The sequence below is a fragment of the Chiloscyllium plagiosum genome, chromosome 21 (genome assembly GCF_004010195.1).
Source record: "Chiloscyllium plagiosum isolate BGI_BamShark_2017 chromosome 21, ASM401019v2, whole genome shotgun sequence".
NCBI classification, from domain to species: domain Eukaryota; kingdom Metazoa; phylum Chordata; class Chondrichthyes; order Orectolobiformes; family Hemiscylliidae; genus Chiloscyllium; species Chiloscyllium plagiosum.
The window spans coordinates 1960837-1988782 of record NC_057730.1 but is presented as its reverse complement, the minus strand read 5'-3'; the positions used below and the strand labels follow the sequence as shown (position 1 = coordinate 1988782).

At 45.3% G+C, this 27946-nt stretch overlaps 1 non-coding gene across 1 annotated transcript; it reads right to left on the bottom strand.

The window, feature by feature from the left end:
* Positions 1–9928: 9928 nt before the first annotated feature.
* LOC122560939 lies at positions 9929–10121 on the bottom strand. The gene has a single exon (XR_006314855.1). It is a non-coding gene; the product is annotated as a U2 spliceosomal RNA (small nuclear RNA).
* Between the last annotated feature and the right edge of the window lie 17825 nt (positions 10122–27946).

Below are 27946 nucleotides of genomic sequence, written 5' to 3'. Positions count from 1 at the left end.
GAAAGTCCTTGTCCCAGTACAAGGAGAGAGTTGAGCTGGGAAGCTGAGGAGTTTCCATCGCAGCACTATCCGAAGGAATTGTCCAGGGAAATGGAATATCCTAAAGGTAATTCCTATCAGCTTGGAGCCCTCTGCAAGTCTCCATCAAAATCAAATTCTTTGGAATGTGCTGATGAAGTTAAATAGAATAGTTAATCAGAGAAATATTCCACTATTAAATACGTGGTCTCACTGCTCAGTGACAACTCAACAGGCACCATACTAATGTCACACACAGCCATCTATGAATTATTTTGATTTTAGAAATTGTGGCAGGTACTTACATGACATGATCAGAACCCGCAAACAAATGATAACAAATGGCTGGGCACCCTATTTTTCAGCAACAAGCTGATCTATTCTAATGGGCTGCTACTCCAATGCAGTCTAAGCAGAAATTTCCTGTCATGGTGCAGAGAGTCAAAATAGTGCAATGGAGGTCACGTGTGGTGAAAGTGATAAAATGTCACCCTCTGCTGGCCTCCCCACGCCATTACGTGGGGGTGATGTCGGGTGAAAACCATCAAAGATTCAGTCAGAGAGGGAGAGAGGGAGAGCAGGGGCTCACAGCATCATCGAAAAATGACAGCATCATCAACACACAGACTGACACAAGGCCGGTGGGAAAGGGTCACAGTTGGACTGAGGTGGAACATGCTCATGTGGAGAAATGTGCTCTCAGTGGAATGTAGAAATGATTTGACATTGAGCAGTAATCCTGATATTATGCACATGAAAGGGGATTTGGCTTAGCTCAGTTGCCTGGATTGATCGTCACAGAGGAGTGTAATGTTAATAGCATGGGTTCAATTCCCATCACTCGTTTCAGGTTATCATGAAGGACACTCTTCAATCTTTCTTCCCTCACCTGAGATCTAGTGGCCCTCAAGGTTAAATCACCATCAGTCACTTTTCTCTCATGAGAGAGAAGCCCCATGGTGTGGTACGATTATGGCTACACAACAGCACATTAAATTGCAGTGTTTCCACTGCAATTTTATTCAGGCACCTCAAAGTGAACCATTTCATGAGGAGACTAGGGTGAAGTTTATTGCACTTTCTGTAGCTTATAATATTTTCTGATGTACTCTCACAAATTTCAACTGATAAAGGAGGAGGGTATTGGAGCTGAACTGGGCGCATTAATGTCCTTCTCCTAATATCTTGAAGTTGAACAACTCAAGCTGTTGAACATGCTCTGTGTCTCCAAATACATTCTTTGAAGAACGAAACAAATATTCGCTGTGAGGGATTCACAGACTTTGATGTTGTCTCTGAAAGAAACTGCTGCTTGTGCAGTGGCGTACGGAGCCCAGTAGAGAGTAGAATTTTGACCCCTTGAATAGTGGAGGGCTAGACAGAGGAGGAGGAGGAGGGAAGGAGTGGAAAGGGAGGAGATTCACATCCAGAACAACAGAGAACCCCGTTGCACAGAGACCCACTGTTACATTCTTAGGTTGAAGCAAACCCCAGGAGCAGGGTCTGACCCTCATGGGAGAAATGGAATGTGAGAAACCATCGAGAAAGTTGGGAGCAACTGGAATATTGAGTATCACCTGTTCAGTCTGTCCATGTCTTAACGCCTGTTTGTCTCTGTCTGACTTTTCCCCTTCTGTCTCTCACTCTCTGTCCCTCTCTAACACTCATTCTGCCCTTCTCTCTATCTATCCTTCTGTCTCTCACAGCATTTCTTTCTCTGTTGTTCTGTCTCCCTCTCTCTCCCTCTCTCACTCTCACTCTGTCCTTCTCTCTGTCTGTCCTGCTGTCTCTCACAGCGTCTCTTTCTTTGTCCTTCTATCTCCCACTCTCTCTGTCCTTCTCTCTTTCTGTCCTTTTCTCTCCCTGTTTCTGTCTCTCTCTCTTTTTGCTTCTCTCTCTCTTTCCCCCTTTCTCCATTTCTACTCTTTCTCTCTCACCCTCCCTTTCTCCCTCTCTGTTTTTCTCTGTTTGAGATCTTACAGTGCCGACACAATTTTCTATCACCCAACAACATTTGCCCCACATTTTTACTCCCCTCCCAAACTGATGACCTCCTCCAACGGTATTGCCCTCCCAAATATTTGCCTCAACAAATCTTCTTCCCTCATATTTTACTGCCCCAATGTTGTGGTAAACCCCATTCCCTGGGGTAGAGGTAAATGAGTCCGTGTGCACTGACTGCCCTGTGACTGACCACTTTACTGCAAAGCAAGATTCAATCTGCAGCCATTTTTGGCCACACACTCAACGAGAAACGTACTTCATGCCCCTTCCACTCCTCCATCCCCAAGCTTAAACTCCAGGAGAAGCGGGGGATAGGTAGATACCACTGCATTAACTGGACTGAGTCCAAAGCTTCCCAATGCCTCTTCCTCAGGGAGAAAGAGGGAGAGAAAATGAAGGGAGAGAAAGAGAGAAGGATTGATGTGCTGATGAAATTAAACAGAATAGTCGATCAGAAAATATTCCACTAATAAATTCATGATCTCACTGCTCAGTAGCAACTCAACAGACCCCATACTAATGCTTCGAACAGCCCACTCTAAGTTGTTTTGATGTTGAAATTGTGGCAGGTGATTATTATCAGAACCCATCCACCAAACAAATGGTAACAATGACCGGGCTCTATATTTTTCAGGATCAAGCTGCCATAGTCTAATGAGAAATTTCTTGTCATGGGGCCCAGAGTGAAAATAGTGCAATGGCGCTCCCTTGTGGTGAAAGTGATACAGTGCTACCCTCTGCTGGCCTCCCCACGCCATTGCATGGGGGTGGTGAAAGGTGAAAACTGTCAAAGAATCAGTCAGAGAGGGACAGAGGGAGAGCAGCAGCTCACAGCACCATCCAAATTGACAGCGTCATCAACACACAGACAGACACAAGGCCAATATGGAAAGGGTCACAGTTGGACTGAGGTGGAATATGCTCATGTGGAGAAATGCTGTGCTCTCTCCAAAACGTGGAAATGATTTGACTTAGAGCAGTATTCATGACAGAATGAATGTTAATTAGAAAAGTACTTTATGCTCCTTCCACTAACCCCTCCTCAAGTTTGAATAACAGTTGTCATATCCAGGAGGAGGGGAAAGGTGGATCCCACTGTATTAACTGTAGAACATCCTGTGACACTGAGTCGAAAGCATCCCAATGCCTCTTCCTCAGTCACAGGGACACAGCAGTGGGATGAGGGAGTAAGAGGGAGAGAAAATGCAGAAAAAGAAAGAGAGAAGGACCGATAGACAGAGGGAGGTAATGAGAGAATGAGCGAACGTCAGATTGAGAGACAGATTAGAGAGTGAAACCCAGGGGGAGAAAGAGAATGTCAGACAGGTACAGGGAGAAAGAGGGGATAGAGGGAGGGAAAACCCGGGGGAGAAAGAGAGAAGGACGGATAGACAGAGCAGTATTGCCCAATCCCTTGCGCTGTTGAACATGAGATACTAGGAGAAGGACAGTAACCTGTCCAGTGCTGCTCCAATACTTCTCACTTGAAATCTGTGAGAGTACATCTGAAAACACTGTAAGCTACAGAAAGTGCAATAAACTTCACCTTAATGTCCGTTTGAAACCGTTCACTTTGCGGTGTCTGGATACTATTGCAGTTGTCATATATGGTTGCTCTGGATATAAATTACCCACTCCCCTCAATTATGTTCCAGTTTATTGGTGCTGGAAAAGCACAGCAGCTCAGGCAGCATCGAGGAGCAGGAAAATCGACGTATCAGGCAAAAGCCCTTCATCAGGAATGAGAATGGGAGCCTCCGGGCTGGAGTGACAAATGGGAGGGGGAGTGGGGCCTTCGAAAGATAGCTGAGAGTGTAATTGGTGGATGGAGGTGGGGCTATTCGTGATAGGTCAGAGGAGGGTGGAGTGGACAGGTAGGAAGGAAGATGGGCAGATGGGACAGGTCATAAGGGGAGTGCTGAGCTGGGCGATTGGAACTAGAGTAAGGTGGGGGGAGAGGAAATGAGGAAACTTGTGAAGTCCATATTGATGCCATGAGATGGAAGGGTTCCAAGGCAGAAGATGAGGCATTCTTTGTCTGCGTGGGTTTCCTCCGGGTGCTCCGGTTTCCTCCCACAATCCAAAAATGCGCAGGTCAGGTGAATTGGCCATATTAAATTGCCTGTAGTGTTAGGTGAAGGGGTAAATGTAGGAGAATGGGTCTGGGTGGGTTACGCTTTGGCGGGTCGGTGTGGACTTGTTGGGCCGAAGGGCCTGTTTCCACACTGTAGGGAACCTAATCCTCCAGGCGTCGGGTGGTAGGGGAGTGGCGATGGAGGAGGTCCATGGCCTGCAAATCCTCAGCAGAGTGGGAGGGGGATTCGAAATGTTCAGCCATGGGGGTGGGATTGATTGGTGCGGGCGTCTCGGAGATGTTCTCTGAAACGCTATGTGAGAAGGCGTCCAGCTCCTCAATGTAAAGGAGACTGCATCAGGAGCAACATGATACAATAAATGTTTTTTTATGGAAGTGCAGGTGAAGCTTTGATGAATGTGGAAGGCTCCTTTGGGGCCTTGGATGGAGGTGAGGGGGAGGGTGGGCACAGGTTTTGCAATTCCTGCAGTGGCAGGGGAAGGTGTCAGGAGAGGAGGATGGGCTGTAAGGGGCGTGGACCTGGCCAGGTAGTCACGGAGGGAACGGTCTTTATCAAAAATGTTGGATATTCTCAGAGAGTTGTTCACTATATATTGAGAAAAAAAACACAGTTCGTGTTTCGGGTGGGAATAAGAACAGTGCACAATTTTATCATCACTATAAGCTTAGAAATGTAAGAGTTTCTATAGTGCAGGGAAAAAGTATTTGTGACTGTAGAGAAACAGAGGGAAGATAAAAATTGTAAATTCGCAGCATATGGACAGTGGGGGTAAACTCAGTTAAACGCATTTGGCAGAAGCAGAAGTTAAATTCCTACAAAGCTAAAATACACTCGTTATTAAAGACAATTGAAGGGAAACAATGGGAATGTGATAAGGATCTGTAGAGGTGAGACAGAGCAGCGGGTGAACATAGATTCACACCAACAGTAAGAAGCCACCGCAGTCCCAGAGACATGGAACATTACACATGGAACAGAGCACAGTACAAAAAGAATGACATTGGAGATGAAAGCTCAAAAAGCTCTGAAATAATTTCACTTCTTAAAAAATATCCTGCTAAGTTTCAGATGGAGCCTGCAACTGGAAAGCTATCCGATCTCTGGTATCAGAGAAAACCCTTAAATCTGAGGGAATGTCCGGGATGGGGCGATGTCATCCTGTCATTGTCATTGTGTGATGACATCACCCACAGGAACACAGTGCATCTGGGTCTGTGCAAACTAGAGATCCCCCACACAGTGGGAAGGATGGCAGGGTTCCTGACAGGGGATTCAGGAGGTTTACCAGGATGGTTTGGAGAATGATAGATTTCAGTGATGACGTTAGGGTGTAGAAATCGGCATTGAGGGGAGATTTGACAGTGTGGGAGCAGTAGTTTGTGATTGGTTCACGCAAAGTAAATAAATTAAAGCTGTTTCCATTAGCTGACCATAAAAGGATTAGAGGAGAGTTACATCAGTTTGGGGATGCTCCACAGGGAGAAGGTGAGGAAGAAATTTTATGCAGTGAATGTTAATGACATTGAACTCGATGCTGACCCACAAAAGCCAATAATGCTGAGATCCTGATACATTGACGTGTAAAAAGCACATAGGTCTGATCAATGATGCAATCTGATTTGAATCAATACGAACATTGATCCGACAGAATTAATGTGAAATGTCTCTCGATGGTCTTATACCAGACTATTCCAGGACTGACAGCACATCATCTTTCCACAGATTACTGGTTGGTTCTGGAGAAATCTTCAGCTGATTCTGGAAATCTTTCCATAGACTGACGTTGTAAGACGTTACCGTTGTGTAAAGGTCAAACTCTCGGAAAGACATGGCTCAACAGAGCAGGCAGGTGGGGATACACATAGCGAACATTTTAGCTCAACGAAATTTAATCAACATCTTTTTGAAGTGGGATAAGTAGATGGTAAATACAAAAAGTAAATGATTGGGAGCCATTGTATAAGAGTGCAAACTAGAGTCGAAATCACGAAGTAAAGTATGCTGCAATAAGTGGTGTGGCATTTGTAGAGACATACATAGGATTAAAGTTTTGAGTTCACAGTCACTGAGAGTCAGCTGAACTTGAAATGTTCAATCTGCTTCTCTGTTCAGAGAGGGTATGTTCGGTTCGGGAGGATAGGCTAAAACAATGGGCCGATTGCAAGAATCGGAGATGGAGAGGAAACCTTTGTTGAATACGATGAATTGTGAACATTTAGTGTGGAATGCTCTATAATTCGGGAAATTGCACTCAGATCATGTGGCTACTGCAGCGGCCTCTGAACCCCTTGAAAATCTCATCGAACTGATCCCCAATGACAGGAACGGACACAGTCAGCATGGATTAGTGAACGGGAGTTCAGGATCGAAAACTATCTAACAGAGCATTTCGGGGATGTAATAAATAGTTTCTGTGGCCAACTCTCTGGACTGTAGTGATACAGATTCCCTGATTCTGATTGTCCCAAACAATGTCAAAGTTCCTGGGCACACTGTGCCAGGGTCTCCTGACTGAATCCCGTCTCCTTTGCCCTGAGTGAGAACTGGTTCCCTGAGGCTTTGAGACGTGACCATTTGGTTGAAGCACATGCAGTGTGTTTTTTGTTTTAGGTGCTATTCCAGCTCCTTGATTCTTCACCGCTAACAGCAACGATAAGCTGCCTGGTTTATGTCTGCGATAAACAACCAGGCAAGACAGGAGCACTGTGAAACATTAGGTTCTGGTCGAGGCATCAACGTGCAAAAAAACCAAGGAAAGGCAGAGATATTGTGCCAGTTCCTGAGCAGGACATGTCTCAGGCACTGGAATGTTTGTACTGTTCTTCAAGCAATAATGTACTTTGTGGACAGGGAATTCTACATCTTACTGCAGTCCTTTTTTTTTTAATTCTGGCTCATTTCGCCAGCTCCACAAGTATCCATTGGACTGGTTAATGTGAGAATCGGCTCTCAGAGTAATATGCCTCTGACTTGGTCATTCATGACACCACACACAATTGTGTCCTACATCAGTGAATATGTAATCTGATTCAAATCAAAGGCCTTTGAACTGAGCAAATAAAGCCGTCACAAACACACCAGTGATTCCATTTGCTCTTGCACACTGATGAAAAACAGTCTTAACGTTTTACAAGGATGTTGCCAGGGTTGGAGGGTTTCAGGTACAGAGAGGTTGTATCGGCAGGGGCTGCTTTCCCAGGAGCGTCGGAGGCTCTCTGATGTTTTCCCTGGAGTGTCAGATTTTATAGAAGTTTATAAAATCATGAGAGGCTTGGATAGGGTAAATAGACAAGTTCTTTTCCGTGGGGTGGGTAGTCCAGAAGTAGAGAACATAGATTTAGGTGAGAAGGGAAAGATTTAACAAGAACTGAAGGGGCAATGTTTTCTCGCAGAAGATGGCGCATATATGGAATGAGCTGCCAGAGGAAGTGGTGGAGGCTAGTACAATTACAATATTTCAAAGGCATCTGGATGGGTACATGAACAGGAAGGGATTAGAGGGATATGCGCCAAGTGCTGGCAAATGGGACTAGATTTGGATACAATACCTGGTCAGCATGGATGAGTTGGACTGAAGAGTCTGTTTCTGTGCTGTACATCGCTATGACACTATGTGCCTTCTATACATCAGATCCTTGCCTGCTTCACCGTGTTCTCAAAATCTTTCCTTCAATACATACGAGTCATCTTCATCATCATCAAAATCCAATCTGTTGAATACTGCAATAGTATTGCATTATGTTTTGTTTATCCATTTTGTTTTCTGAAATGCCGTTTGACATTAGGTCAAGCTGGTGGGCAACTGTGTTTTACTTCTGTTGTTCGGAGTTGGGGGGAAGGGGCGTCATGCACCAGGGATGAAGTGATAACTTTGAGAGTGAAGGCTAACCATGCAGAAAGACATGAGCACCCGCATGGGCCCCAGCTATGCCTGCCTCTTCATCAGATATGTGGAACAGTCCATCTTCCGCAGCTACACTGGCACCATACACCACCACCCCCGCCACCTTTTGCTCTGCTACATCGATGACTATATCGGCGCTACCTCGTGCTCCCACGAGGAGGTTGACCAGTTCATCCATTTTACTAACACCTTCCACTCTGACTGACTGAACTGGCCCTTACTCTGAACAACTTCTCTTTCCGATCCTCCCAATTCCTCCAAACCAAAGGAGTAGCCATGGGCACCCGCATGGGCCCCAGCTATGCCTGCCTCTTTGTAGGATATGTGGAACAGTCCATCTTCTGCAGCTACACTAACACCACCCCCACCTTTTCCTCCGCTACATCGATGACTGTATCGGCGCTGCCTCGTGCTCCCACGAGGAGGTTGAACAGTTCATCCATTCACTAACACCTTCCACCCCAACCTCAAATTTACCTGGACCGTCTCAGACTCCTCCCTCCCCTTCCTAGGCCTTTCCATTTCTATCTCGGGCGATCGAATTAACACAGACATTTACTATAAACCGACCGATTCCCACAGCTCCCTAGACTACATCTCCTCCCACCCTGCCCCTGTAAAAACGCCATCACATATTCCCAGTTCCTTCGCCTCGGCCGCATCTGCTCCCAGGAGGACCAGTTCCAATACCACACAAACCAGATGGCCTCCTTCTTCAAAGACCGCAATTTCGCCTCAGACGTGGTTGACGGTGCTCCCCACCGCATCTCCTCCACTACCTGCTCCTCCGCCCTTGAGCCCCGCCCCTCCAACCGCCACCAGGACAGAACCCCACTGGTCCTCACCTACCACCCCACCAACCTCCAGATACATCGTATCATCCTTCATCATTTCTGCCACCTCCAAACGGACCCCACCACCAAGGATATATTTCCCTCTCCTCCTCTATCAGCGTTCCGGAAATACCACGCCCTCATCAGGTCTACACCCCCCACCAACCCAACCTCCACTCCCGGCACCTTCCGCTGCAACCGCAATAACTGCAAAACCTGCGCCCACACTTCCCTCCAAGGCCCCAAGGGATCCTTCCATACCCAACACAAATTCACCTGCACCTTCACTCACATCATTTACTGCGTCCGCTGCACCCGATGTGGCCTCCTATACATTGGGGAGACAGGCTACCTACTTGTGGAACATTTCAGAGAACACCTCTGGGATACCCGCACCAACCAACCCAACCGCCCTGTGGCTGAACACTTTAACTCCCCCTCCCACTCCGCCAAGGACATGCAGGTCCTTGGCCTCCTCCATTGCCAGACCATGGCAACATGATGCCTGGAGGAAGAGCGCCTCATCTTCCACCTCGGAAACCTCCAACCACAAGAGATGAATGCAGATTTCTCCAGCTTCCTCATTTCCCCTCCTCCCATCTTATCTCAGTCCCAACACTCGGACTCAGCACCGCCTTCTCGACCTGCAATCTTCTTCCCGACCTCTCCGGCCCCATCACCTCTCCGGCCTATCACCCTCACCTTAACCTCCTTCCACTTATTGCATTTCCAACGTCCATCCTCCCTACCTGTTATCTTAGCCTGCTTGGCACACCTCCTCAATTCCTGAAGAAGGGCTTATGCCTGAAACGTCGATTCTTCTGCTCCTTGGATGCTGCCTGACCTGTTGCGCTTTTCCAGCAACACATTTTTCAGCTCTGATCTCCAGCATCTGCAGTACTCACTTTCTCCACGGGTGAATACCAACTTGGACCGAGGAGATTTGCACGAAAGTGAGTCGGACTTGATCAAAAAGCTGTCTGTACGCTTTCTTATACACAGACTCGGAAGTCGAGAAATAAAGCAAACACGCACCACAGTCAGCAAATAAAGCTGTTTTTCGGACTCTTTAATGAGTGTGCACTATTCCCAGACGCATTGCAATACCAGGACGATGCATGAAGTTGATGGAACAAGCTCCTAGCCCTCCTTCCTGCAAAAATCAGATTAATATTCAGACCCGACCTCAAGTATACAGTATACCAGATATTAAAACTGACAAGAACCGAACTACACATGATCTTAGCCAAAAGGCTGAGAAGCAATACTGGTGTTATTGTCAAGATCAGAATGGTGCTGGAAAAGCACAGCCGGTCAGACAGCATCCAAGGAGCAGGAAAATCGACGTTTCGGGCTCTTCATCATGAGAGGGGTGGGGCTGGGAAGAACATAGCTAAGAGTACAGTAGGTGAATGGGGTGGGGATGAAGGTCGGAGAGGAGGGTGGAGCAGGTAGGTGTGATGGAACATTGGCAGGTAGGACAGGTCATGAGGATGATGCTTAGCTGGAAGGTTGGAACTGGGGTAAGGTGGGGGAGGAGAAAAGAGGAAGCTGGTGAAATCCACATTGATGCAATGGGGTTGAAGAGTCCTGAGGCGGAAGATGAAGGGTTCATCCGCCAGACATCGGATGGTGAGGGAGTGCCGATGGAGGAGGCCCAGGACCTGCATGTCCTTGGCAGAGTGGGAGGGGGATTGAAATGTTTGGACATGGGGCGGTGGGGTAGATTGGTGCAGGTGTCCCGGAGATGTTCCCTAAAGTGCTCTGCGAGAAGGCATCCAGTCTCCCCAATGTAGAGAAGACCGTATCGGGAGGAATGGATACAATAAGTCAATAAATGACTTATGTGGAAGTGCAAGTGAAACTTTGATGGATGTGGAAGGATCCTGTAGGGCCTTGGACGGATGTGAGGTGGGGAGGTGTGGGCACAGATTTTGCAATTCCTCAGCCGCCTCTTCCTCAGAAACAGGCTCCAATTCCTCCAAGTGATGATGCAAACTGAGCATGATCATCCCCAGGGACTTTCTTGTAAAGCTGTTTGACCTTGTCTCTATTGTCTCCACAATCCTTCCGATCGTGTGGTTTCCAGAATGGGAAACAATGCTCCAGCTGAAACTGAACTGTTGCATTCTACAAACACAACATCACCTCATTGCTCTCACAGTCTCAGTCACTGTGAACAAGGACCAGGAGACTGTGTTCTTTATGAGATGTTCTCTCAGCCTGTCCTGCCAACATAGATTTCATAAATCCATGTAAACTCTGCTCCTGTAAACCCCTTTTTGATTTGGAGCCGAATTTTCTATTGACTATTCTTCTACCCGAAATCTATCACCTCAAATTTCTCCACATTGGACTTCATCTGTCATCCATCCATCTACCCCACCAAAATACCAATATCTTTCTGACATTAAACACTATCCTGCTAACATCTCTCAGCTTCTCTTTTCACTATCATCTACATACTTCACCATTGTGCCTCAACACCAGGAAACAATGAACATCAAGAATAGCAATGTCATATTTACCCAACATCTCTGGACTTCCGTCTGTGTGTGCGTGTGATCTATTTTCACATCCAAACCCCTGGATACTCTTCCTCACTGTCCTATTCCAATCGCTTGGCAATAACTGGGAGCATATCATTTGTCCTCCTTGTTGGCTGCACCATTACATTAACTTTCTGATCATAGTGTACAGAGCCCTCTCATTCCCAAAGGACGGTAATGTTTTATAATTTCTCACCATTTTAAACAGAAGCATTCAGATTTTTATCTATACTTCCTACTTCCATGAATCACATTTCACCACATCATGTAAATTTTTAAAATTTACATTATTTATCCAGTGAACAGTTCAGAAATCTTATTATCACAGTTAGGAAGTTTTGATCATGTGGAATCCATGGAAAGTTAGTCATTTAAATACAAAATTGACTTGAAATTAGGAGACAGAAGGTGGAGGTTGACGATTGCTTTTTAAACTGGCGACCTGTGACCAGAGGCGAACTGCAAGGATTGGTGCTGGGTCCACTGATGTCCATCATTTATATTATGGACATAGATGTGATTATAGGAGGTATGCTGAGTAGGTTTGCAGATGACACTACACTGGTGTGGACAGTGAAGATGATTACCTCACAACACAATGGGACCTTGATCAGATGGGCCAATGGGCCAAGTGGTGGTAGATGGAGTTTAACTTAGATAAATGTGAGATGCTGAATTTTGGTGAGGCAAATCAGGGCAGGGCTTACACATTTAATGGTAAGATGTGATTGCCAAACAAAGGCACCTTGGAGTGCAGGTTCTTAGTTCCTTGGAAGTGGAGTTGCGGGTAAACAGGACCATGAAGAAAGTGATTGATACACTTACCTTTATTAGTCAGTGCATTGAGTACAGGTGTTGAGATGTCATGTTGTGGCTGTAAAGGACACTAATTAGGTCACTTATAAATACTGCATTCAGTTCTGGACTCCCTGCCTATAGGAAAAATGTTGTGAAACTTGGGTATAAGAAAAGATTTACAAAGATGTTGCCAGGTTTGGAAGGTTTGAGCTAATGGAAGAGGCTGAATAGGCCGGGGCTATTTTCCCTGGAGTGTCAGAGTCTGAGGGGTTACCTAATGAAGGTTTTTCAAATCATGAGGGACATAGATGAGGGAAATAGACAATATCTTTTTCTCAAGGTACTGGAGTCCAAAACTAGATGACATCCGTTTCAGGTGAGAGGGGAAAGATTTAGATGTGATCAAATGGGTGACATTTTCATGCAGAGTGTGCTGTATCTATGGAATGAGCTGCCAGAGGAAGTACTGGTGGCTGGTACAATTACAATGTTGAAGAGGCATCTGGGCGTGTATATGAATAGGAAGGTTTTAGAGAGATATGGTTCAAATGCTGGTTAATGGGACCACCATTTCCAAAAGAAATTAAACTCACATCTCACTACAATATCACAATCAAATGTAACACCTCAAATTAATACACAAACAAAAACAGATAATGCTGGAGAAACTCAGCAGGTCTGGCAGCATCTGTGGAGAGAGGAAGCAGCGTTATTTGATGTTTCTGTGAAGTCACCATGAAACCATAAGCATTAGGGGCAGAAGGAGGCCATTCAGCCCCTCGAGCCTGCTCTGCTTTCAATACGGCTGTTCTCATTTTGGTCTCAACTCCACTGTCCTGCCTGATCTCTGTCACCCTCCAACCTATTACCCATTAAAAATCTGTTCATCTCCTCCTTAACTGTACGTAGTGTCCTGACGTCCACTGCATTATAGGGGAGTGAATTCCACAGCTTCATGATCCCTGTGGGAAGGTATTTCTCCTTAAATCTGCCACCCCCTTATCCTAAACTATATCTAATTGTTCCAGATTGTCCCACTAAGTAAAACTCTACCAAGTCAACCCTCTTTCCCAGTCTGCAGAGACAGTGATGGAAAATGGCAGCTCAACAGTTATTTTACATCAGTCTTTATTGTGGAAAATACAACATCCACAGCACAACCCTCATCCACTGCCTGTGTCCCACCTCAACAAAGAACTCAATTACAATTGTGAGTCATGACCTTCCCTTGACAAATTCATGTTGACTGTCTCGTAATAATCTATTTTTCTCAATGTTATTATGACTTTCATCAGGTTTCCCACTGTTGATGACAGCTCCATGAGCAAAGTAATGAAAGGGGCCATCAACAGTGCTATCAAGCAGCACCTGCTCACCCAGTGATGCCCAGTTTGGGTTTCACCAGGGTCGATCAGCTCCTGGTCGCATTACAGCCTTAGTTCAAACATGGACAAAAGAGCTGATTCGAGAGGTGAGGTGGGAATGACAGCTCTTGACATCAAAGCTGCATTTGACCAAGTGTGGCATCAAGAAGCCCTAGCAAAAATGGAATCACTGGGTATCAGGCGGCAAACACTCCACTGGTTAGAGTCATACCTGGCACAAAGGAAGATGGTTGTGGTTGGTGAGGGTCAATCATCTCATCTCCAGGACATCTCTGCAGGAGTCCCTCAGCACTCACCAAGGAGTCCCTCATGAGGCCCAACAATCTTCAGCTGCTTCATCAATGACCTCCCCCCTGCCATTATGTCAAAAGTGGGAATGTTCGCTGATGATTGCACAGCATTCAGCACTATTCGCAACCACAGATACTGAAGAAGCCCGTGCTCAACAGCAACAAGATTTGGACAATATCCAGCTTTGGGCCTATAAGCGGCAACTAACATTCATGCCACACAAATGCCAGACAATGACCATCACAAATAAGAGTCACTCTAACCATCACCTCTTGATATTCAATGGCATGACCATCACTGAATTCCCCTTGGGGTTATCATTGGCCAGAAACTCAGCTGGACTCACCACATAAACACACTGGCTACAAGAGCAGGTCAGAGACTCAGGATACTGCGGCGAATAACTCGCCTCCTGACACCCCAAAGTCCATCCACCATCGACAAGGCACAAGTCAGGAGTGTGATGGTATACTCTCCACTTGTCTGGATGGGTGCATCTCCAAAAACACTCAAGAAGCTCAACACCATCAAAGACAAACCAACTGGCTTGATTGGCACCACATCCAGAAACATTCAATCCCTCCACCACTGGAGCTCATTAGCAGCACTGTGTACTATCTACAACATACACTGCAGAAATTCACAAAGATTTTTAACAGCATCTTCCAAACCCACGACCTCCTCCGCATAGAAGGACAATGGCAGCAGGTACTTGGGAACCTGCAGGTTCCCCTCCAAGCCGCTCAGCATCCTGACTTGGAAATATACCGCCATTCCATCACAGACATTGGGTGAAAATCCAGGAATTCCCTCCCTCCCAGCATTGTGGATCAGCCCACAGCAAGGGGACTGCAGCGATTCAAGAAGGCAGCTCACCACTATCTTCTCAAGGGCAAATAGGGATGGGTTATCAACGCTGGCCAGCCAACGATGCCCAAGTCCCACATTTGATTTTTTTTTAATCTGTAACGTCATCCCTCAGCCTCCAACACTCTAGGGAAAACAGCCCCAGGCGATTCAACCTCTCCCTGTAGCTCAAATCCTTCAACCGTGGCAGCTTCCTTGTAAATCTTTTGTGAACCCTTTCAAGTTTCATGACATCCTTCCGAAGACCAGAATTGCATACAATATTCCAACAGTGACCTAGTCAATGTCCTGTACAGCCGCAACATGACCTCCCAACTCCTATACTCAATACTCTGACCAATAAAGGAAAGCATAACAAATACCTTCTTCACTATCCTATCTACCTGTGACTCAACTTTCAAGGAGCTATGAACCTACACTCCACGGTCTCTCTTTTGGACCTTCCCATTAAGTGTATAAGTCCTCCTGTGATTTGCTTTTCCAAAATTAGCCAGGGAGTCAGCCATCAAATTGACTCATACTCAAACAAATCCAAACTATTATCCTGGACCTGGGTAAAATCCAACCATGACAGGTGTCAGAACGACAATTTTAAAATTATATGGAATTATGCCTCTAATGTTGACCATGAAACCATTGTGAATTTTCATAAAAATATGTCTCTTTCACTGAAGTTCTTCAGGGAAAGAAAATAGTTCTGCTTAAGTGGTCTCAGCAAAAATGTGACTTCAGACCCATATAAATTGGTATCTTGTTGGAGCTCAGCTGTCTGATCTCCAGGATTTCACTTCAGGAGTTCCTCAAAATTGCGCCCTGAACTCAGAAGCGAGTATTTCAGAAACAGGAAAACTCAGCTGCTCAGTTTCATCATCTTGTCCCTGCATTAATTGGAGATAACAGGACCACTCTCTGTCTAGTCCCTGTTCCAACAAGCACAACAGGGTCCTAAAACAGAGCCTGGTCTTCAGTTCTCTCAGATTTTCTCTGCCATTGGCTCCAAACTTCCCTCCATTGGGACCATGCAGTGACCACTCCATGGAAGGAATCCACAAACAGGCAACCCCTGCTCCAACCTCAAATGAATCTGGGAGCTGGAACATCAGGAACCTGATGGATAACACCAAAAACTATAGACCTGAATGATACACTGCTGCCATCGTCCAGCATTAGAACATTGACATCACCGCCGTGAGCAGGTTATGACCGGCAGGAGAAAGGCAATTTAAAGAACAATATGGCGGTTACATCTTCTTCGGGAAAAGCGAGTGCAGAATACTGTCTCTAGGGGATCAGTTTCGCTATAAAACAAACTAGTCAGACATCCCAACAAATCCCCTGTGGGGTAAATGAGCTCCTCATGACCCTCTGACCCACCCTGATCCAGAAGCAATGCATCACAGCCGTCAGTGCCTCTGCCCTGAACCTAGACACAATGGAGGATACAAAAGACTCATTCTCCACCAGCCTCAAACTATCACTATCCCAATGAAGGAAGTGTTTCTCAGGCAGTGCCTCACAGCCGACCTGATGATGACCAAGATACCTGAGTCACAGAGTGCCCACAGCATCTGGTCCACCCTAAACCCCTCCCCAGTCAGCAGCTGTGTGGAGACCCTCAGCCTCTTGACCAAGAAAACCCAGGACTGGCTCAGTCAGAATAAGCAGGAGATCCAAGATCTCCAAGACCGCAAACATGAGGTATTCCTAAACCGGCAGCTCCACCATAATTCCAGCTGAAGGAAACAAGCGGAGACACAACTGCAGGCTGAGGAGTAACAAAGAAGCCCGTGACCTAAAGAATAGATGGTGGGTGGAGAGAGTCAGCAGGAGAGTCAGTGACTCACTGACAGCCACAAAGTGTGCGGCTTCTTCAGCGCAATCAAAGCCATCTACAACTCGAATACCCCGGGAGTGACCCCACTGAGCCAAACACAGAAACTCCCTCATCAAAGACCAAGAGGCAGTCAGCACTCACTAGAGAGAGCACTTCGAGGGCCTCTTCCTGACACAACCCACAACACTGTCATCTCAGCAAACCTCCAACCCACCCTGAGGGCAAAACACCTCCAACAACAGAACAACTTCAATGCCACCGGCACAGATGGAATCCCCAGTGAAGGACTAAACTATGGCAGAGAGTCATTCTTGACATGAATCCAACTTATCATCCTTGTCTGTATACGGCACACAGACAACTACACTTCAAGAAAGCAGTTCACCAATACATTTTCAACAGCCACGAGAGATGAGCAATAAATGCTGGCCCAGCCAGTGATGCCCATGAATGGATTAGAATTCATTAAAAATGTTGCTCAATCATGACTAATGGTGGACACTGGGTTTGAGGTTTTGTGAGTGTAAGCTGGGTGGGTGCAGGCAGTACCTTGCTTGTTGTGAAGAGATGAAGTGATATGCTGTTTGGAACAATCTGTCAGTCTTTCAGAGGCATGGCCTACGTACATAGCATCACTCGGACACTGAGATTCATACCCCGATTACTCGCGTGTGAGATAGACAGAATCAATTTAATATGTCCTATAATCTGGAATATTTGGAAAATTAGCTAAATTATTGTCATGAAAATAATTAGGTTGTGGAATATTTGTATTCAAGGGAAAAATAATTGGATATTTTCAAAGTGCTTGCGCTAAGTAATAATGACCATGTCTCATAAGTTTGTCCATGTTGATGACATCTAATGTCATCATTAGATGTCATCAACATCTAATAACCATACTCATCATTGAATGCTATGTTTCCATTAGATATCAGTGTTAAAATTGAACGAAACAAATGGTGGATTCACTTATTGGACAATCAAGTGGCTATGATCAAAGGATTTGTGGTCTTCAATAGTGACACTTTGCTGTTAATGAACAATACAATATCAAAAACACCTTCAAAAAATTTCAAGTGTGAGTCACACAGAATGATGTTAGTTGGGAACATGCTGGTCATCAACGTAGATGCACGATCCTGTTTGGACACTGGGATTGTGGAGCTGACATGCACTGGATGTTGTTGATGAGGGATTCAATGCAAGATGCCATGTAACCCATCACTTTTCTAAGACCTTCAAAAAGGATCTGCTCCAAAGTGTAGAATTATGAAGCTTATGATGTTGATGACATCTAATGATTAGATGTCATCAACATGGACAAACTTATGAGACATGGTCATTGGCAGCTCATTTGAAAAATGGTGAAAATTGCACTGAGACTTGTGCTCAGCCATTGGCCAATCTGTTCCATGCACTTCCCCCTTGTTGAAGGAGGAGTCTAAATTGTCTGTTGTGAGGCAATGTTTGAATAACTGTCCGGATCCAGTTTGGAGATATTTTGGAGCTAGTCCCTCTTTACTGGAGGTGCCAGTGTGGTCCAGCAAGACTTTATTTATTTCCGGCCTTTTCAATCATATTTTAATGCATATGGTGTTGCAAAGGTCATGTGTTCATTCAGCGGAACATGAATCATCTGTTTAGTGCAGTTAGTTAACTGAGCAATAATCAGCTGGTTACTACAGTTACTAAATTTAGCAATAATTAGGTGTGCATTCTGATTATTGAGGTGAATAATCTTCAACTCAAAAAAAAATAGTTTGGTTTGTTGTTAAGACTACAAGAAATAAAGTGGGGTTCACTCTTTTTTGTACAAGACTTAAACCTGGCCTGCAGTATATTTCTCACAGACGAATCCAGCAACAATCAAAAATAGCCCATGCTCATGGGCAGCACGGTGGCTCAGTGGTTAGCACGGCTGCCTCACAGTGCCAGAGACCCGGGTTCAGTTCCCGCTTCAGGTGACTCTCTGTGTGGAGTTTGCACATTCTCCCCATGTCTGCATGGGTTTACTCCATGGTGCTCCGGGTTCCTCCCACAATCCAAAAAAAGTGCAGGATTGCCCGTAGTGTGAGGTGAAGAGGTAAATGTAGGGGAATGCATCTGGGTAGGTTGTGCTTCAGCGGGTTGGTGTGGACCTGTTAAGCCAAACTGTAAATAATCTCATCTATTCCACACTGGAAGTAATCTAATCACGGAATCCCACTTTCCAGACAACACTATGATCATCTCAGGGCAGGTCCTGTCCCACTGGCAGGACAGACCCAGCAGAGGTAACTGCCCTATGTGATACAGTCAAGGATGGGGTGAGGGTACCCTGGGAGTGCTCAGCATTGATCCCTGTCCCCATAAAGCCTCATGGCATCAGGTTAAACATTCTGCTGATTATCAATTACCACATCCCTCAAATTTCCCTGTTTGAACACAACATTGAAGATCGCAAGGAAAGAGAGTGGACTCTGTATGGGAGGCCTGTGTCCATCATCAAGACAGGCTCTGCTGACTGAGCTGGGACATTCCAAAAGGCATTGTCACTAATCTGCCATTTAATAGGCATTGCATCATGTGAGTCATATCATATCATGGAGCCACAGAGATGGACGCAAGGAAACAGACTCTTTGGACCAACTCGTCCATACCAACACAAAATCCTTAACTAATGTAGTCTAACTTTCCAGCAACTGGTCCATATCCCTCCAAACTCTTACTATTCATATACCCATCCAGATGGCTTTTAAATTTTGCAATTGTAGCAGCCTCCAACACTTCCTCTGCCAGCTTATTCGATATAAGTACCACCCTCTTAGGTCCCTTTCATATCTTTCCCCTCTCACCCTAAACCTATGCCATCTAGTTCTAGATTCCCCCACTGGGGAAAAGACTTTGTCTATTTACCATACCCAGGCACCTGATGATTTTATAAACCTCTATAAAGACACCCCTCAGCATCCAAATCTCCAGGAAAACAGCCTCAGTCTATTCTGCCTCTCCCTATAGCTCAAATCCTCCAACCCTGGCATCATCTTTATAAATCTTTTCTGAACAGTTTTAAGTATCTCTGTGCTGGATGAGGCAGACTTCAAACAGATTAACCAACTCATGACGAGGTGTCCATGAAGTTCAGTGGGCCATCTGTAGCATCAGAATTATACCTTGCACAGACAATCATAGACTATCTACCCAACATCTGACTGGAGGGTTGGATCACAGGGAGAGATTGAATAGCCTGGGGCCTTTTTTTTAACTCTGGGGCGTCAGAGCCTGAGGGAAGAATTTGTAGTGGTTCAGAAAGTCATGAGGGTCATGGATAGGGTAAATCGCCAAGGTCTTCTCCAGGGTAACAGAGGCATGGGTTTAAAGTGAGAGGGGAAAGATTCCAAAACGACCTGAGGGGCAATTCCATCATGCAGAGGTTGATGGATACATGAAAATGATGGGTTTGCAGAGATATGGGTCAGTAGTAGGACCAGTTTAGTTTGGGATTACATTCAGCTTGGACTGGATGCAACGAAGGGTCTGTTTCCATTCTGTATGTCCCTATGGCTCTATGGTGGAAGCTGGTACAATTACAACATTGAAAAGGCATCTGGGTGAGTATATGAATAGGAAGCCTTCAGACTGGTTCGATGAAGGGTGCAACAGCACATACAAACAGCAGCACTGAAAACCAATATATGAGGTTCCAAACTGATGAAGCTACAAAACAAGACGACTTTTGTCTGCAACAAGTGACAGACAGAGCTAAGCGATCACACAACCAATGAGACTCTGCTTTCTCCCCACTGATGCTGCTAGGCCTGCTGGGTTCCACCAGTAATTTCTGTTTTTGCATCACATCTAAGGTCTGCAGATCTACACTCTGGCACATTTAGTCATAAAAAATTATGGACAATTAAACCACTGGGTGACAGGGCTGCTCTCCAACAACTAAACCCTCAATTATGGAGAGTCCAGGACATCGGTGCAAAAGATAAAGTTGAAGCATTTTCAACAATCTTCAACCAAACATACCAGACCCTGATCCATTTCAGTCTCCTGCTGAGGTCCCCATGTTCACAGATCCCAGTCTCCAGCCAATTCAACTCATTCTCCCTGATATTAAGGAATTACAGGAGGCACTGGATACTGAAAAGGTAATGGAACCTGACAACTTAAATATCGAAAACTTGTCGCCTGCTAAGCCAAAGTGTTCTGATGGAGCAACAGCACTGGCATGGACCGAGAAAGTGAAAAAGATTTACACAGAGATATGAGGGCATTTCTGATGTTGTCAATTAACTGTCATCTGTATTCTCGAACATGGTGTCATTAACATGGCTATCAAGCAATAGCTGGTCAACAATAACCTGCTTACTGATGGCCAGCTTGGATGCCACAAGGGCCATTGAATACAGCCTTGGTCCAAAGAAGTTGGACTCCAGAGGAGGAGGGAGAGAAACTCCCCTTAACATCAAGGCACCATTTGACCGAGTGTGACGCTAGGAGGCCAAGGAAAACCACTGTCAATGAGAATCCAGGGAAACCTTTCTGCTGGTGGCAGCAATAACTTGCAAGAAGGAAGACGGTTGTTATTGTTCAGGTCAGCAATTTAACCTTCAGGATATCTCTGCAAGAACCCCTCAGGAAACATTCTAGGTCTAACCATCTTCACCTGTTTCATCAATGAACGCTCAGAGGTCTATCAATGAGCAATGTTGGTATAGTATTTTGAGCATAGCTGCTTTCCAAGCTGTTGATCTGGGTTCGATTCCTGGCCATTGCAAAGTTCCAAGTTTAAGTTGACCACCAAGAGGATAGATGAGGGTAAGCCAGTGGATGTTCTATATATGGAGTTTAGTAAGGCCTTTGACAAGGTCCCACATGGCAGGCTAGTTGTGAATGTTAGGTCACATGGCATACAGGGAGGTCGAGCTAATTGGATTCAAAATTGACCCAATGTTAGCAAGCAGAGGGTAATTGTTGAAGGTTGTTTCTCGGGCTGGTGGCCTGTGGCTAGTGGTGAGTCACAGGGGTTGGTGCTGAGACCTTTGTTATTTGTTACTTACATAAATGTGAATGTACAAGGCATGATGAGTAAGCTTGCAGATGATACAAAATTAGGAGGTATCGTTGATAGCGAGGAAGATAATCAAAAAATTCAAGAAAGTTGTCTGAGGATTGGCAAATGCAATTCAATACAGATAAATGTGAGATGTTACACTTTGGAAAGTCAAAGCATTCAAATTTTTACAGACTGCTGCATGGGATAAATCTTTTCTGTGTTGCTAGTTTTAAATTTAGCAGGCGAGTTTACCCCGCATTGTAACAATAACTGCAGACAACAACAATGGGAACACCCCATCACCTTCACCCGATACTCTGGTTCCAATTTGTTTGCGTTTCTGGGGTCATGACCTTCACTTCTCTTAGCAATGAGAAATTGGATCTGATCCCTTATCTCCAAGGTATGAGAAAGAGGGAAGGACACATGTCTGGGATTCAACCACATTGTCACTTCCTGTATTGAGCCTTGGGTTTGTCTGTAAATTAATTGCTCTATGGGAAAGGGAGTTTAGCAGATTGGACTTCTAACATCCCCCACTTCAACCTGGAGGGGCAAAGGGGGGCAAGTATACAACAAGGAGCCCAGACAGCCTCCCCCTATTATGCATACCCCTGCCACAGAAGGAGTGAACGCCCACAAATGAACCCCAAACCCAATCTGTGCTCTAACTGTGGCCAAACCAACTATTTCATTCAGGATGCTGGGTACCATATTTTCCTACCTGGCAACGGGAAGACTGGGAAAGTGGGCCAACACTCAGGGTACCATCCTGGCAACAACAGTTGGAGCTGGAAACAGTCTGTGGTGTTTACAGTGAGGGTGACAGGGCCAACCCCGTAAAGGAAATAGCTTTAAAGCTCTCCAGTGACACAGTGAACAAGCTGCCATGTGGTAGCCAATGAGGACCAGGTTTTGTCTCTGGGAAATATCCATTTACACGTGGGGGGCATAACCCAGCGTCCTCAGCACATCCTACACATGGGGCCAGCTTATTCTACCCTGCGCAGAAGGGGAGTGGGGCAGGAATGGATGACAATTGGATGATTTGAATTTTTTGAAGCTGTGTAGAACAGGAGTCAGGTCGTAGATGAGGATATTTATAGAAATTACTTTTGTTCTCTGTTTAGGAAGTACACCGAAGCGGCTATCCCAAGACAGTATTGTGGCCTTCTGGATTGTTTATTATGTGTTGTGTATGAGGTTTATAATGACTGCATGGAAAGGTATAGCAAACACAAGGGGGAAGGATGTACCCAGGATCCCTGTGATATGACCCACCAAGCACTGTGGTGTGTGTCAATGGGACCTACTCTGTGCTCTATGGTCTGTCCCCCGGGACGCACACTGAGATGAACATCAACTGTGCCTGGAGAATCATCAACTCAGTGAAGGAGGCTCTCTGGGGGGTCCACAACCTGTTGATCTTCCAGCTGAAGGAGTTGACCCCGACTGAGTGTTGCAGACTGGCACATTCCAAGGTCCAGGACTACGTGCTGAAGCATGGGGCAGCTGCCGCCAAGGCACGGTGGGGAAAGACCACTGTGTAGCATCTGCCTACCTAAGAAGAACAGGGGCCCACCAGTTACTTGGGCTCTGGTGATGCCTCAGCAGAAGAACTGGATAGTAAATGTACAAACTTGTATGTAGGAAAAAATATATTTCGATGTCTGTATGTAAAGAAATGTAATGTGTGCACATGAATGGCATGACCAATTGTAAAGAGATCCAAATACTTTTATGAATAAAGTTTATTTTTGAAATAAAAAGAAAAGACTCTCTGGGTCCAACCTACCGAATCAGTGGGATTCAGGTATAACCATCAATTCTACGGGAAACCCCATGGGATTCCCACATTGTGTTACAGGACCACGGGAATCACAGGCGATTGGTGGGGTTTCCCTGAGAATGGGTACATGGCAGTGGGATGTCTAGCACGCAGCCTGAACAAGGTACATCATCCCGGTGATGTCCCGGGAAGGCCTGTCAGAGAGAATTCCTTCAGAACAAAATTTAAAATGGGCTGAGACCAGGAGTGAAGGCTCCTCCCCCAGCTTATCCCTCACTCACTGGTCCCTCACAGTGGACTAGTCATTAAACTCCCAGGGAAAACCCTGTTCAATAATATTCACCACAGACTAATACCAACCCTAATCATAACATCAAGGTTACAGTTACTGGAGTGGGGTCCTTCGCCGTTAAAATGATTGCATTCCCACCTGACCCACTGGAGGGTCAGGGAAATATGTGGGAATAACCAGACCAGCAGTTAACAGATGAAAGAGAAGAGAACCCTTTAATGATCTGGACACAGCACACGGGGCAGGAGTGTTACTGGTCAATGACTTTGACTTGGCGAATTTGGAAAATAAACTCAGGATCTTTGCCCAACAAGTTAACCGAGCCCTAGAAGGACTGAACACAGACAATCAACAGGAGACCATGGGAGAGCCCATGGAGAATCATGCTAGAAATCACTTAGTAACCGTCCTGGAGGGTCACTCCAAGACAATTAGCCAGAATCTCTTCAGAGGGTCAGTGTGCACTCAATGGGCTGAATGGCCTGCCTCTACACTGAAGGGATTCTATGATTCACTTCTACGATTCTATGATATCCCTTCTCAGATGAATGACGAGCGGTTTGACCAATATACTGAATGGCTTTTGTACAAACAGCTGGCTGCCCCGACAACAAACAGAATTAAGTTTTACAATTAGGTTTGTAAAATTTGCATCAATATAATTCCATTTGAAAAGGGGAAAACATAGCAGCCTACTGGCTACTAAAACTCGGAAAGGTGGTCAACTCAGCCAACAGCAAGAAATTCTGGGTATATTGGACAAGTAAAACCCTCCAGTCATAAAACCCACACACCAGTCACAGCGTGAACACAGCAGCCAGTTGGTAATGACACCAGCATAATATGAAAGGTAACAGTTATCCTGGACAGACACATCCCCAACAACTTACCCACCGAACACAGGAGGATCCAAACAGAAAGGCACCAGGTCCTGCTACACAAAGAAACAAAAGCAGTAGCAAGCCGTCCAAATGATTGGCAAAGTTTCAAAATATTGACCAATTCTCCTGAGTGGCCAGAACTATACAAAGTTCCAGAAAACCATCCAAAAACGTACAAAAACACGGTTCACCTGCAGATCAGTTCTTTGAATCTTCTGGAGGCATCGAAACGAAACCAGCACAGCAAAAGGCAGAGACCAGGTGACCACCCAGAGAGGCAGTGAGGGAGAGAGGGTGTATATGTGTAAGAGAGAGAGAGACAGGGAGAGAGTGGGACTTGGGAAGTTTTGTAAGCTTAAGGGGCCAATTCGAGATAGTATGTCCATACTGAAAGGGTATTGTAACAGTTCCAAAATGAAGAAGGGACTGTTTAAATTGGCATCGGCTTATATTCCGACTGTTTTGACCATTTTAGTGTTGCGTGACACCTGGGCACATTCATGAAGAACATTCGACAAGTCGTCAAACTTGTTTGGAGGAATGGGACAACATCTTCATCCCTGGAGTTATCTCATGTCCTTCCCTTCACAAGTAAGGAGACAGATATTGTTTGCAATACGGGGTCTAGATTAGAGTGGTGCTGGAAAAGCACAGTAAGTCAGGCTGCATCCCAGGGGCAGGGAAATCGACCTTTCAGGCACAAGCCTTCATCAGGAATGACCGATGAAGGGTTTTTGCCCAAAACGTTGATTTTCCTGCTCCTCGAATGCTGCCTGACCTACTGTGCTTTTCCAGGACCACTCTAATCTAGACTCTGATATCCAACATCTGCAGTCCTCACTTTTGCCTCATTGTTTGCAATCTCCAGCTGAGTTTGCATTAATGCCTTATATCCTTTCAGCTACACTTCCCAACTTTTGCACTCCTTTCATAATAACGATCAAAATTCCATTTGCCTTCCTTGTTAGCTGTTGTAACTGCAATGCTAGAGTGATGTATGTGGATAGGGAATGTTAGTAAGGTCAGAGAGGTCAGTGATGCATCGGTTTGGACAGTGACAGTAAGGTCAGAGAAGTCAGTGAAGTATCTGAATAAGCAGTGACAATACGGTCAGAGAGGTCAGTGGTGTATCCGGTTAGGCAGTGATGTTAAGAGAGAACTCAGTGATGACTCCATTGTCAGAAACCCAACGTGTTCACTGAGTCACCTTCCCTTTGGAAAGGCAATGTGTTCTACTCCCTTGGTCCTTCATGTGACTCCGAATCCTGGGAAATAGGGAACGGGGAATAAATTCTGACCTTGGCAGCAATGCACACATTCAGTGTGTGAGAAGATTCCCATTTCAATCAGAGTGAAATGTTCTTGTTTAAAGAGGGCAGCTCATACCCTATAATGCAGAAGGACAGTTCTGAGACATAATTTCAAACTGGAATAAACTGTTCCGATGAGGCATTGATTGAAATATTTTATGATCACGGGATGGGGCCCAGGGTGTTTGAGTGGATAGTGTTAACTGGTTGGTTCCAGATTCTGTTTTTGTTATTTCATTACGAAGTACTGAGCGGCAACACTCCTTCATTTTTGGAGTAAACTTGGTATTGTAATTAGCTTGTGCATTGACAGAAATTTGAAAAAACAGCAACAAAGCTGAGTAACGCTGTCACATCGATCTCCCCATGGAGCTTCCACATAGTATAAGACAGCGTCTCTGGGAATGCATCAGCTCAGAGTCTCAAACAAGGAGCTTGACAACTGCCTGAAGGGACAGATCATCGCGCACTTATGAGAACTGAAGTTGTTTTAATTTGCTGTTGATCTGCTCTCTGTTTTTTTCTTATGAACAATAATGTCTCCAGCTCAATGACTGGTCAGCTTTATCCAGACACTGGTACAGTGACAGAAATTCACTAAGCAGCACTCTCGGTACAATTCTCCACTGACAGAGACTCCCAACCTCACTGCTGCTGCAGCATTCTCTGATCTCAGTGTCCTGTCATCTGTTCCAGTTTCATACAGTGTGAGGGTATGAGGAGAGATCAGTTGTGAAGAAGGGTAGCCAGACACGAGAAGTTAACTCTGTTTTCTCTCCCACAGATCCTGCCAGTTCTGATGAGCTTTTCTGTTTTTGTTACACAAAAATGCAGCCTGATTTTGGAAGCATTTTAAAGATTGAGGGGTAATCTGTGCAACGTCCTACAAAGTATTAACAGGAAAAGATGAATGATTTCCACAGGTTGGACATTCTAGAACAAGGAGCATAATCTGAGAATGTGGGCCAGGATGTTCAGGAGAGATGATCGTCAGTGTTTCTACACTGAAAAGATGGGAGAGGGTTAGAGTTCTCTTCCACAAACTGCAGTTGTTAAGTTTAAATCAAAGATAATTTTTTTACATGGTGAAACAAAGGAAACGAGGAATATGCCCCCCATTTTGATTTGTAAAACTCAATCTAACACTCTCCCCATCTGGAAATTCTCTCCTCCTCACAGTCTGTGGTCAGGAGATTCACATCTCGACAGTTTGCCCTCCTGATCCATGTATACAGAAACAAATCAATGTGTTGATTTACAGTGCAAATATCACAGCGTTGTGACATTCACATATTGTCACTAAGGGAGACCTGCATGCTCTGTTAAACTGTGCAGAGTATTCTTGTTTGAAATCTTATGCATGTTCTGATGCCCTGTTCCCTGTGGCTGCAATCAGGATCTGGTCCAATACCAAGAGCAGGAAATGACTTGATCCAGGGAGAAGGGGAGAGTTTTTGTTATTGACAGTCCAATTGACAGTCTAATTGCCAGTATAATGACTGAGGAGGGAGAAAGGTTTCTGATGGGATTCTGCATCAGATTTAGACATGACATCTTTAAGAATGTATTGCACTCATTTAAAGAGTGGCCTTGCAACCAAACAAAAAGCACAGACTTCCTTCTGCTCTCCTAGGAGGGACTGCGAGTTCAAGTCTTGTCCAAATTCCATAATCTCTGGAGTGACTGGGCTGGAGGACAATCTGAGGTGGGTGTAAAAGTTTTAAAAATTAAATCTCACTCAACCCCAACCACGTCCACTCACACACTGCACAATGTTTGCTGGTAAAATCTTATTGTTGTTCCCTGGATTGGGTTGGGGGAGTTTCTGCTCAGTAATTCACTGTATTTTCCCATTTGTCTTCCACAGTTAATTTGATGGCGATTGCAATCCTTTCCCAAGGAAACTGTGGTCTTTCCCCTTGCACTACTCGCCATCTGGTATTTATGGCAGCTGCCGACCTGATGGTCATTGTTACTGATGCTATTCTGTGGAGATTTCGCTTTCCTTATTACCCACTGTGTTTCCTGGATATCACTCCAGTGTGTAGCGT